General features: G+C 46.3%; 1 protein-coding gene across 3 annotated transcripts in view; it reads right to left on the bottom strand.

Annotated features, from left to right (window-relative positions):
- The window catches only part of Cyria (CYFIP related Rac1 interactor A), a 91733-nt gene that overhangs the window by 62713 nt on the left and 15522 nt on the right, over positions 1-13498 (bottom strand). The gene's annotated exons all lie outside the window — the stretch shown is intronic.

The raw sequence follows: 13498 nt of genomic DNA on the forward strand, positions 1-13498 counted from the left end.
ACCACTGTACATAATAAATATAAATTATTTCTAAATAATATGAGCTTATATATTACATGATTAGATCTATCTGAATTATTATTATAGTCTTAATGGTATTTGTCATGGTTTGTGTCTAGATGTTCTCCCAAAGTCTCACATAGTTATAGGTGGGGCTTCTCAGATATGGCTGGATCTAGGCTGTGTGATGCTGGGATTCGGAGTGTGTGACCACTAAATCGGCTCGATTGATCTCATGTACATAGCTCTGGGTGTGGGTGATGGGAAAGCCCTCCCGCGTGTGGGTGCCACTAACCAAAAGGCAGGTGGCCTGAAAGTTAAAAGGGGGAGGCTTCTGCCTCCCTGTGGCTGCTTCTCCCTACTTTGCTGCTGTGTTCATTTTTCCTGCCATGGACTGTTTCTCCTCTGCCGCCCTGCGTTGGAGCCAGCAGGCTATGAACTGAAACTGCGTGAACTAAAACAAGCCTTTCCTCCATTATTTTGGGTGTCGCATATTTAGTCCCAGCAGCCAGAAAAGTATCTAAGACAATACTACTTTTTATATTATTGCTTATTATCTACTTTTGTAAATGATGGATCACATTTCCAATGCCTCGATTTATGCCTGGCCTGCAGTAGGCATTCAATAAACATCTGTGAGGAGTATGCAAGGTCATGCATGATCATTAAGTTTATGATCAGAGTTCAGCATCTGTAGCTTAACGTGTGGCATTCAGCCATGGTGAAACACACTGAAAGACATCTGAAGTCAGAAAGATCTTGGGAATCAAGGGCTTGGGGACGTCATCTTCTTCATCATCTGAAGACCAGACAGCTTTTAGAAGCCCATCTGAGTGACATGACTCCTCTAAGGAAGCCCACTGTGCAGTTTCACATGTTTCCAGACCAGCCACACAAGGCTTCAAAGGACTTCCACGTACAGCTATGCTTTTAAAACATGCAATAAAAATTTATGTGGAACATACCGAGGCTGATAAATACTTGTATATAAACGTTCTCTCTACAATTCTGTTTGCATTACAGTCTTTTTCACACATTTCTCTACAACACTGCCTGGATAACATTCTTGGTTCTGTCTCACATCTCCCACCTTCACAGCCCTATCAGCATACTCTCAAGGCCTGGCCAGCATCAGTATTGTTCACTGCCATGAGCTCTGTGCCCATCTAAACACAGAGTTCTTAGGAGCATCTGTTTGAAGGACAAAGAAATGAGTGAATGCCTTCTAAGCAGCTCCTTTCCGGACTGTGCATTTCAATATATATTCTCAGAAACAGGTCTGCGGCAGACTGGTCCTTAAGGCAGAAGGGATGTTGGCCACAGCTTCCCCCATGTCTGGCTGCTGAATGCATTCAAACCAGCAGCTGGTGACTGAAGTCAAGCCCAGCCTCTTGCATGCAGTGTGTGGTCAGGGGCTCTTCTTCCCTCGTGGTGCTGACACCTGAGGAGTTACTGCTTTACTGCTGTGGTCTGACTTGGGTTCAAGTCCTGATCTGGGGCAATTCGAGCACCCCACTTATTGTATGTCACACACACAGAGCCTACAGTTGAAATCAAAAAGACCCCACTGTAGGGGCTGGGGATTTAGCTCAGCGGCATAAGCACCTGCCTTGCAAGCAGGCAGTCGTGAGTTCAATTCCCGGTACCAGAAAAAAAAAAAAAAAAAAAAAAAAAGACCCCACTGTAAAGTCTAAACTTCTATTGATAAGCTGGGCCACAGAAGATGTAATGCTGTCACAGACAGAAGGAGAATCATCAGGACAGCTTGTACCTGGCTACAGGAGACCAAGAAGCCCAACCTCACCAAGCCTGGCCTTGGGTAACAACCGCTCCTGTGGATGCTCCCTGCATATCCTCCTGTGAGATGGGGGTCTATCACATTGTCCCCAAAGCATCTGTCAAAAGACTTCTGGACTTAACGACTATTATCGATAAAAACTTTTCTTAACCAAGTTTTCTTCCAGGATATTTGTGAAAACACAAGCCATTATCAAGTTCAGGAGCGTGATTAGGGTCTTTTGCACTCTGACTAGTCAGGAATTAACTGGGCTCTAGCAGTAACCTCCTTGGAAGCCACCTATAAATAATCACATGGAAGATGATTCCGGCATCATTATGCACACTTTGTTCTACCCTTTGGGGAGTCTTTAATATGGAAGTGGGTCAATTATCACTTTGAGAACTAAGAAGGAAATAGAGCAGAGAAATAAAGCAGCAGAGACACAGGCCCTGTGACCCACCCATACAAACACACCAAGGACACATGTGCACATATACACACACAGCCACAACTACTCAGCTTCCTGGAGAGCCACAGCTGATTGGATACACCTCCTAAGCGCAAGATTTTTCAGGGAAACTGACTGACATCAAAATGAAAAGGCATCAATTCCCGTTTCCCAGTGTGGAGATCAGGGAGTGCAACTTGGACACTGATAGCATCCTTTCATCTGAAAGTCACATTTCAGGGGAATGTGTCCACACCCCGGTTCTGTGGGATAAAGACAGGTGGGTATGTCATCCTCAAGAACCAGCTTTCTTCACAGTTTTTCCCATCATTTCAGAACCACAAACCATAATTACAAATGACTTAGGTTCGGCACGGGGCAGCCTCTAAGTGAACGAGCGCACCTATGCTTGGCTTGTGTAGCTATCCCACAAACATTTCCCACACACATTCACGGGAAAGTCTCCCGGGCCTGCGAAGCGGGCTGCATTTGGAATCAGAGGCTTTGGCTTCAGTTTGAGTGTCGCCCTGGAAGTGGATAGAGCTCAAACAGGCTGGAAGAAGAACATTAGCAGTCCAGAAGAGCTGGTCACTTAGATTTACAAGGCTAGGGGCAAGCAGACTTCAGCTCCTTTTGGACCAAAGCAGCAGAGGGACAACTTAGCACATTCTCCTGGTAGCTTTGTGCTTTCTCTACCACAGTTTTACTGATTCAACTGCTGTCTGTGATAGTTCGTGTTATGTGCCAACTTGACCAGACCATGGGGCGTCCAGATCCTGGTTAGACACCTTCCTGTGTGTCAGCATGTGTCCATCTGCTATAAAGCTGAGCACCCTCCCCACAGGGGGTGGGTCCCACCTCACCTGTTGAAGGCCTGAACAGAATGGAATGTGGAGTTGGGGAGAGTTTTCTCTCTGCTGAACCACCTTTAAGCTAGGACAAGGGGCCTCTGCATTCGCCAGGGACAAGGACCAGGACTGATGCCGTTGGCCGCTCTGGCTCTCCACCCTCCAAATATCAGCTGTAACTGTAAATTAATTCCTTAAGTAAGTTACACCTGCATCTTCTTTTGATTTTAATTCCCTGAAGAAGCCAGATTAATATACTCTAGATAAAACGGAGTGTGTTAATTTGTTCATGCAATGAAACTACATCTAGTTCAGTTTTCCTTCCAAATGTTTCATAGCCATTAAAGAGTCGGGTTAACTTCATCTCCCTGGATCATTTCAATTGATACAAAGCAGACAAATGAATGAGTATATTTAAGACTCAGTAATGAACGAATGTGTAGTCGGCAGCAGGTATGGGGTACACTCTGAAATCTGAAGACCATGCACTGGTGAGCAATCCCATCCCAGGAAGGACTTGACCAGCCCAGTCTGGCAAAACTCTGGGGCCATCAGCCAAGGCAGACTCAGCACCCGGCAGGCATGGTGGGTGACGGGCTCGCCAGGGTGCCCCTCTGGCACTCGGATCAGCCAAGAGCCCCATCCTGCTTGGCCTTGCCTCTCCTGCTCCTGGCCTCCTTTCCCTGTGGCTCGACTTCCCGACCCACCCTCCCCCACCTCCCCTGGACATCAGCCTCTGAGCAAACCCCTCCCCTCCTGCTGCTGCCCAGCTTCCTGTGTCCCCCTCACAGTCATTGCTGCCTTCACAACATGTACGTGACACATGCATGCATGCATGTACAAGGACGCAGCTTGGCTAGGTAAGCTTGTATACACACATGCTCGTGTACAATGAGAAATAATGTTTTGTTCAGTGCCAGGATCACAGCAAGTGCACAATTGCTCAATAAGTGTTTTTTGACTGCATGAGAGAAGGTAGAAATAAATAAATTGATCCCAGTCACTGCAGCCCAATTCTACCACCAGTGCCCCACCTGTCAAGTTTGGGCTTAGTTGAAGACAGGTAGAAAGAGCTTCCCAAGGGGTCCAGGCTGGAGACCCCCAGCTGACCCTGCTGTCCACACCACTGTGCAGTTGCTAGGAAAGCAGGGTCTGTATGAGCAGCCTCTCCTGACCACAAGCGGCACGTGTCCTCCTGAGCCACGCCACACAGTTTCATGGAAAAATGAATCTTCCCTGACTCTGGCCTGGCACTGAAGACCCAACCTGCTCTCAGGAAGCACTGCACCTCTGACTGCTGCCACCCGGGAGCATGAGCTGTGGGCGACTCGGCTGGGCCCTCGGAGTCAAATCCCGAATCCCCCAAGCACATGCTCTTCCCTGACAACTGCCTGTGCACCCTCTTCCACAGAACTGGTCTAACAGCAAGCTGTTCCTCCCAGGGCTGTTGCAAAGACAGCGGGACCTGCAGGCAGACAGGGGATGGAGAATCGTTCTCCCCACCAACAGAATGACATGTTCTCCCCAGCAGGGCACCGAGTCCCAAACCTGTGCCAGCCAGAGGGAAAGCAGCCGGCCTATAATCAAGGCCTGTATTCCCCCTAACTACTAAACATGCTATTTTATCTTTTAAGCACTGAAACACCTCATTTGAAATGAGTGTTTTATTTAATCTTGCTGAAATCAGTTAAATCCCAGTGACGAAAGGGTCAGATATTGAAATGGACTCTGAAAGGTGCCTGGAAGCCCAAGGTGAAGCGACTGCAGTCACAGGGGTTGGAATCAGTGGAGTCACAGAGGCAGGGGGATGGTCACTGTTCTCAAGTTCAGCTGCAGTTCCTAGTGTCCTCTCAGGACTGGCCTGAGAAGGTCTTGGAGGGTAACACAGCGATGACACCCAGCCCTGGGGAATAGACCAGGGTGACCTGCAGGCCCGCTGCACAGATCCCAGGAGCCTGTGGGCCTAAGACATGCTCCTGAGTGTGACCCAGGGTGTCTCAGTAACACAACCGGAGGCCAGGGACCAAGATTATGTACCCAGGGATGACTCTCATGTGTCCAGTGAGCGTTTACCCCTGGAAGCTCCTGGCTAAACCGAAACTGCAGACTGAGGCCCACGGCCAGAACTGACTAAAGAAACCCTGCCCAAAAAGCCAGACTCCTGACTGCCCAGACTCTAGCCCTTATACGTGTCACTATGTTAGATCCTCACAGAACCCCAAGAGCATATGCTGTTAATACTGTCACATTTCACAGATGTGAATACTGACGCACACTCAACCCATCAGGCTGGCCAAGGCCATACATGCAGAGAAGGAGGGGTGTGACCCAGGCCCCATGTTCCCAGAGAAAGGTCAGCAAGAGATAGCTCTGTCACAGCTCTGCATGGACTTTGTCCTCACTCCTGTGTGTGTCTTTGGTGTCTTGGTTTTTTTCTTGTCTCCAAACTAAAGAGGTCGCCATTGCTCCTTAGGAAGATAAGGTAGGATCCACCAAAGAAAAGAGAAAAATGCAGAATAACAAGTGCTTTATGGAGCCCCCCCCCCCCAAAAGGCATCAGAGGTGGTCAAATGCACCGAGTCCTGCTGCACTGCTGTTCTGGGTGCTGGGGACCTTGAGATCTCTGCCACGATGACATGAGTTCCAGAAAGAGGAGAGGAAAGGCTTCTGAGAGGTGATTACACTGGGCTTAAGAAACAAATTCAGAAAAAAAAAAAAAAAGAAACAAATTCAGAAACCTGTTTCTTTCGAGCACAGTTGAAGCAAGGCTTTGCTTGATTCTCTTGTCTGAGGTAGACCGTGAGGACTTTAATTAGTCATCCTTTGTTACCCAACAGGAGGTTTGGGGACCCCTCACCCACCATGCCGAAACCCTTAGGCCCTCAAATCCCTCCCCCCAAGTTGCATGTAACCCGCCTGCCTCTCCCTATTAAGTCGCCCCCAGAGCACTGATAATACCTACTCTGGCATAAATGCCATGCAGATGGGTGCTGAAATATACCACTTAGGAAAAACAACGAAAGAAATATGCTGACACAGATGCCACCACCATGGGCCTGCTGGCAGTGCTGACAAGGCACACACAGGCAGCAGCGTAACTTCTCATTTTCCTCTGTAGTAGACAGGACCTGCGGGCATAGAACTCACGGATACGGGGGCTGACCATATTTAACTTTCTGGGATTCCCAGAGTACTAGAGCAGTTGTGATCTCATGCAGTTCTACAGAACTAGAGGGTACTGAATACCCACTGTTTGCCCTCCGGAGTGCTAGGTTTTACCCCAAAGATCTAAGTAGAAATGACACAAAATTTCTTCCATCAATGGGGCTCCTTTATTCTAGAGGGATATTTCCCACTAAATGATTAAGAGCAGCTATGAGCCCAATTACTAGTGTCACTAAATATTTCTTTACTAAGAATGAAGGACTCACATCTTGTTTAGCAGGTATGCAGTGTGTGAGTTAAACAGCATTCCTCTCCCATTCCTCTCCTCTCAGGGCCTTGCAAGGAGCTGTGAGGCTCGCCTGTCCTACTCCTCTTCCATGCAGTTTATATGATAGAGGACTTGGACATCTGCCCTGTTTAGCAAATGGAATCTCAGGAGAAGAAAGAATGCTGCAAGCAGCCAAGGTTCCAAGAGAAGTCTCAAGTTTCCTTCACCCCGCTCACTACTTCACTGTCATGTGCAAGACACATTCCAAGAAGCAGCTGCCCCTTCCATGCAGGTCCCGAAATAAGAAGAAATGTGGGGCAGGACCAGAGGTCCATCTGCAACTCCAGACATGTGAAATAAGCAAGACACTTCTCACTGTCAACCATGAATGTGGGGGTGGGGGTGGGGTATTTTTGCCACAGCAAAGCTGACCAATACCCCAGTCTCTCAGATTAAATGGCTTTATATTTACAGGTATGATGCTGAGGTATTGTGTATGAGAAGGAATTATACTGCCCAATTTATGGATTTTTCCTTAAGACCTAAGAGTGAATAAGCATTGCCCCAGAATCAAACCACAAAGAATCAAAAGCAATAGGAATAAAACTATATTTTCAAGAACATGGCAGATAACAGCAGCTACGGAGGCTCTCTGAGAAAGCCAGCTTAGAATCCAGGAATGGTGCAGTGTGAGGAGTCCTAAGCAAGGGGAGATACACCCTGCTGACCCAGGAACAAACTAAGCTGAGAGAAACCAACTGGAAATGTAATCCCGGTGCTATAACAGGAACAGATAAAATCTCAGTGCTGAAGCTGGAACCCGTGCCTCTGGAAGCCGCAATGTGAATTTCTGCTGCCACAGCTGAGTCCAAATCGGCACAGCAGGGACAGAGAGGCGAAACCTCTGAGTACGGGAATTGGCAAACAGAGTTGAGAGCGGGACTGGTGGGGAACCCTGTATCGACCCGGGGTGAGTGAGAGGAACAGGGACCCTTACATAGACGACTGGAGGCTTCAACAGAGGACATTCTGGGACCGGGCAAACTAGCTGGAACAGGACACTGCAGTGACTTTAGTCACATATTTCCATCTCAAGCGGGATTGGTAGGGAGCCCTGACCTGGGTGACGCGGCAGACTAAGACCCACCAGGCGCAGGTCCCATCACCTGGTGGCATACCCAGCAGTGAAGCCTTCAGTAGGTTGACCTGGAGGGGCAGGCCCAGCAGAGGCTGCCCAGGTCTGTGTCTCCCTAGTACACTGCAGTGGGCAGGAACACCTAGCCGGCACAATTCAAACAAACTGTAACCGACAAAGAAAGAAACTGGGCCACCTATATACGCTTGTATGGAAGGAACGAAAAATATGGGAAGAGGGAGCAACAAGAAAGGGTCCTCGGCCCCCAATCCTGAGAACACTGATCCAGGAAAGGTGAATGCAAAGGAGAATGAGGACAGAAAACATGCAATATCAGATACGGCACCAATAGACATAAAGCGATATCTCCGGAGCCTCATAGACGAGTTCAAAAGTGAATTATTTAATGACCTAAAGCAAGATACAAGTAGAATAGTTAGAGAAATGCTAAGTACCGCCCAAGAAAAAACAGATGGTGGAATGGAAAAACAGAAAAAAAAGGGGGAGAATTGTTTGATGGAGAAAATAGAGAAAACATAGAATACGTGAAGCAGGTTCAAAGAGATTACTAGGAAACTAAATACTCTATTGAAAGCTGGCATAACAGTTTGAAAGAAACTAAGGATAGATTATCTGAACTGGAGGACAGATTTGTAATGTGGGAGCATGAAATGAAAAACTTCTTAAAAATAACAAGGAGGGGCTGGGGATTTAGCTCAGCGGCATAAGCACCTGCCTTGCAAGCAGGCAGTCATGAGTTGGGTACCAGTAAAAAGAAAAAAAATAACAAGGAAACAAACAGCAATAATACAAAGGCTTGAAGATGATAAGAGGATCTATAACTTAAGAATTAAGAACGTAAAAGAAGAGTAGGGACACAAACAAATGAACTACAAAGGCTATTCACAGAAATAATCCAGGAGAATTTCCCTCATTTAGCAAAAGGTAAAAATACTCAGATGTATGAGGCATACAGGACTCCAGCCACCTACAACCCAAACAGAACAACACCTAGGCATATAATAATCAAAATTCCAGAAATCCACTATAAGAACAGAATATTAAAAGCTGTCAGAGACAAGAAACAGATCATTTACAAGGGAACACCCATCAGAATTACAGCAGACTTCTCCGTACAAACCATCAAATCACAAAGAGTGTGGGGGGAAATAATTCAAGCTTTGAAAGATAATAACCTCCAGCCAAGATTGATATACCTTGCACAACTATCCCTAGAAATTGATGGAAAAACAAGGTGCTTCCAAGATAAAGAGGAACAAGGGGAATTTGAAACCACTAATTCAACTCTACAGAGAATACTGCAGGACATTCTAGAAAAAGAAAAATACCAAGATTCCAGAAACATTCGCAGAGAGGCCATAATGAATAGAGCAGAAAGCGAAATGAAGCAGACAAACTGACAACTAATGACAGAAAAAGAGCTCAACAGAAATGAGGCAGAGAAGGTTGGATGGTAGGAACAGCTATTTTGGAGAAAACAAGACAACATAATAGCTAGTGCTGTATTATCTTGTTTTGAAGTCCCATCAAGCTTTTGTTCTTCTGTCTCCATCGGTCTTAACATGTTGTATCTTATTGGATTTTATTATATTTGATAATATAAACAAAGACTTCTATACACAAGGAGATTATACATAAACCATTGTTCATTTTCTGTTAGTTGGTTCTAAATACCCTGTAATACTGTCATTCTCTTGAATGGTTTTACATTGTGTTGATATGCTTGATGCTACAGTATATGAAGTTATACTCAAAGATTTCAAGTAAAGAGACACTATGGTAACTACTTTTATGTTGGGATTTCTTGTGGTAAAACACTATTTTGCTTAAGTGGTTATGTTTTGACCTGTGCTGTTTTGTTGTTATGTTCTCTTTTATCTCAATCTCCTTTTTTTATTATTTACTTTTTTATTTTTATCTTTGTAATTAAGGGAAAAAATTTAAAAGCAGGACATATTATAGTAACCCACTTTGATTTCCTATTAACTTGATTTGAAAGCCTGTATTGCTCTCACCATCTTGTTTTGACTATTTTACTCTATTCTGCTTAGCTTGATAGTACCAAGAGAGTATAGGCAATAACTGTGAAGACAATAAGATTCATTATGACACCCATTCTGGTTGACTATTATCTTCTTTTGAAGTCCTGTAATGTCTCCAATGTTTTGGTTTTATTCTTTACTGTTTTGTTCAATTTTATTATAACTGATGATATAGGCAATTCTTTTTAAGATAGCAAGAGGCATTATGGTAACCATTGTTGATCACCTTGTATTTTGTTTTTACATTATGTATTAGGTCCATCCTTTTGATTTGACTGGCTCTGTTTTGTTATGTCACATTTGGTTTTATTCTCTTTAAAAAAGTAATAAGAACTGTGGGAGTAATAAAACCCAAAATGTATAATTGTCATTGTACAAAAGAGAGGAAAAGAAAGTGCTCTAAAGGATATAACTGCATGTATATTTAAGTGTATAAGATAGATAACCATATTACTGAGTTTGGTTGGATCATTGAACAGAACTGTTTGCAGTTTTACTGTTTGAATGTCCACTTTGTATGCTTTGATTTTGTAACTTGAACAGCTATTTCTAAAATGACAATATGTAATCTGTTAGCTAGTGATTTCCTACTGTTTGTTTTTTCTGAGATTCTGTATAACTTGCACACTTTTTCTGGGTTTTTTTCCTCCTTAAATAAAATTTTAAAAAAATTATATTTTCACAGACAAGTGCAATATAAAGCAAGAGTGACTCACTTTTCATGTAAAAAAATCCCTTGTGCAAACTGCAGATTAGTCAAAACTCTAGCAAAACATCAAGGTTTGATTGTTTTTGGGCCACATCTGGGTATCAGGAAAGGAGCCACGCAGCCACAGAAACACAGAACCAGAGGTCGGGGCTTTCACCCTCCTCAGGCCACATGTGGCACCCATGTGGTGTCAGTGAAAATAAATGTCACAGGGAGGCCCCTGAGTTCAACAGAGAAGCTCTCCACCACAGTGACAAACATTCCTGGAATGCCTGTCACGTGCCTGGAACCAGCAGGAAGAATGGCAATGATCAGAGTGTGTGATTTCACCAGGAAACACTCATAAAGAGCCCCTGGCCTTCACGCCTGGTCAAGGCAGTAGTCATTCAGGACTGGTCAGGAGCTCCCAAAGTCAGTGACCAACACACTTTCTCGTTCCTGTTGTTTTCAATTCAACACCCATTGTTCTATTTCTTCCCTCTGTTCTCCTTTCCCATTTACTTTCGATTTTTAAATAAAACCCTTCAGGGGGGCTGAGTGAGTCACCTTGATCCTGCATTCAGACACATTTCAGACCTGCTTCTCACCCCTGTCCCAGCCTCTGGGCAGCTAGCAAGACACTTTGTAGCAGCTAAGCCTCTGGCCAGGAAGAGCAATGCTCAGCAGCTATTTCTGGGGGGCTTGGAGACTTGGCACCCAGCATGTGGCTTCCCGTGACAATTCACACCACTAGTTTCCCAGCTGACCCAAGCCAGGCAGCTGCTGACACCTCCCTCCCCCTCTGCTCACATAGCCTGCACCAGGCCTCAAGCTTGAGCCACAGCCCTGGCTTTGCCCTTCATCACTGTAACTGCAGCTAAATAAAATGATCACAGCCTCTGAATGTGGTAAACGCACACATGCCTGCTGTGAAAGGACTGCATGGAGTTACAGGAACAAAAAACTAACATAAATCAGGATATGTGATTCTGAAAGCCAGAAGAAAGCCCAGATGGGCAATGGGGACAAACCAGGAGCTGCACAGTCCACAAAAAATACACTGTGAACAAAGGCAAGACTCATCCCAAAACTCACAGTGGGAGGCAGGCTGTTTACACCCTGCAATTTGGACAGAGCTTTGAACTTGTTGCAAAGCTTGTTATTTCCAAATATCCCAAGAGGGACGAGGGGGCAGAGAGAAGACTGAATCCACTGCAGGATGAGGAGAGGAAGGCCTGGGGCCCAGGCAAGCCAGTCAGGGAACTAACTCAGCCTTAGTCTAGTATCAGAAGCCTGGGGTTTGTTTCGTGGTTTTGCCCCGTGGATTGCACCACGGCCCTCCACACTGAACCGTGTCCCCAGCCCTTTTCATTTTCTATTTTGCGACAAGGTCTCTGTAAATCATAGGTTGCTCAGGCTGGGCTTGAACTCAAAATCTTCCTGTCTCGGCTCCCTGGAGTACTGGGATTACAAATGTGTATGGCCAGGAAGGTCTTTTGGGGAGGGGGGTTGTTTTGCTTTTGTTTTTGCCTTTGTTACATACCCCGAGTTTTAAAAACTTGCAACATGTGATTGAATCCAAAAATTCCAGCGATCTTATCACAAGTGCTTCAGGCCCATTAAGATGTAGATTCCACAAGGTCAGCGGCCCTGCCCTCCAGTATCTAATCTGGCCAGTGCCCAGCCTGTTCTCAGAAATATTGCAAAAGTGTTTTTCCAAAAAATGCAAATCTTTGCTTTCTCCCTTTATATTATGTTTAAGCAAAGCTACCACCTCGGCCACCTGGTAAAAAAGAATCTATCCTTGTAAATAAACATTTCCTGGTTTCATAACTGTGGTATCCACACACACACCCACTCCTAAACTCATCACCTCCCCAGCCTCAGGGCATCCCTAAACTTCAGTTTTCCCTAATTACTTCCCTCCCCTCCTACTGCTCCCAGTTGGTTCTGGAAGCCTCCCTTTGCCCTAAGGGGGGCAGACAGCAGGAGAGTTCCTGACCCTGGGGTCTCCAGAGGCCAAGCGCTCTCCTCTCTCCCCTTCTTTAACCCATCTGGGTCCCCAGGATTGTTTCCCCTGAGCAGAGATTCAAGCCTGTGAGAGAGCACTGCTCTCCAGAGGGAAGAGCCCTGAGGGAAGTGCTGGTCAGCAAGGCCAAAGAAGCTCTCTGAGTTAGCCTTGCAGGTCCTGGGCTCTGAGTGCGCTAAAATCCTGATGTGCGGGGCCTCCTTGTTCCAGCCTGCGGTCACCCTGTATAAACACCAGTCCCCAGCAGCTGTGAATCCCACGGCTTCTGGATCCGCCCTCTTCCTCCTCCATCGCCGCTGTGCACTCCCCTGCCTTGACCACTTGGCTTTCTTTTCCAGTGCAGTGCCTGCTCAGAGCAGTTCCCCATCTCTGGTGCTGTCCAGCAAGGAGCAGGATGAGGGGCATCTGGGGCAGCTTTAAATCTCCATACTCCAGAGATATTTAACTAGGGTGAAAGGCTTCTGGCCCAGGCCGGACACTGTAGCTGGTAAAGCCAAAGAGCTCCTATCTCCCCCACCCTTAGGAATCTACCTCTGGCGCCAAACAAAGACCAATGGGCTACCTGTGCATCCCTAACCCCCCTTAGGTTCCACCCCAAGCCGAAGCTGCTACTTATGTGCCTCACTCCACGTGTTCCAAGGGGAGATTGCTGACCCCGGAGTGGAGATGCCAGGCCCTTAGGGGGTCGGGGGTATCTCTCCCCGCATTCTCAAAATAAAGGTCATTTATATTTCATACTTCTTTTCAGCCTCCACAGGTCCCCCACAGTTCTATCACAGGGCTCCTCACAAGAGGAGGAGAGGACAAGAGTGTGAAAAAGCAGAGCTGCCAAAAAAAAAAAAAAAAGAAAGAAAGAAAGAAAAAAAAAGAAAAGCAGAGCTGCCTTCCTCCCCAGCCCTATGTGAAGAGGAAGGAGGACCCCGGGGCCTAGCCCTGTCGTCTGCGCCCCGCTGGTCACTGATCCTCTCAGCTCCAGCCCTGGCCTCCTGGCTGTTACTTCAGCAATCCAGGACTCCTCCACCCTGGCTTGGCACCTGCTGCAGCTCGGCCGGACTGTCCTCCTCCTTTATCCTC

This window comes from Cavia porcellus, unplaced genomic scaffold (assembly GCF_034190915.1).
Source record: "Cavia porcellus strain 051 isolate PalLab524CR breed Dunkin Hartley unplaced genomic scaffold, mCavPor4.1 scaffold_8, whole genome shotgun sequence".
Taxonomy (NCBI): domain Eukaryota; kingdom Metazoa; phylum Chordata; class Mammalia; order Rodentia; family Caviidae; genus Cavia; species Cavia porcellus.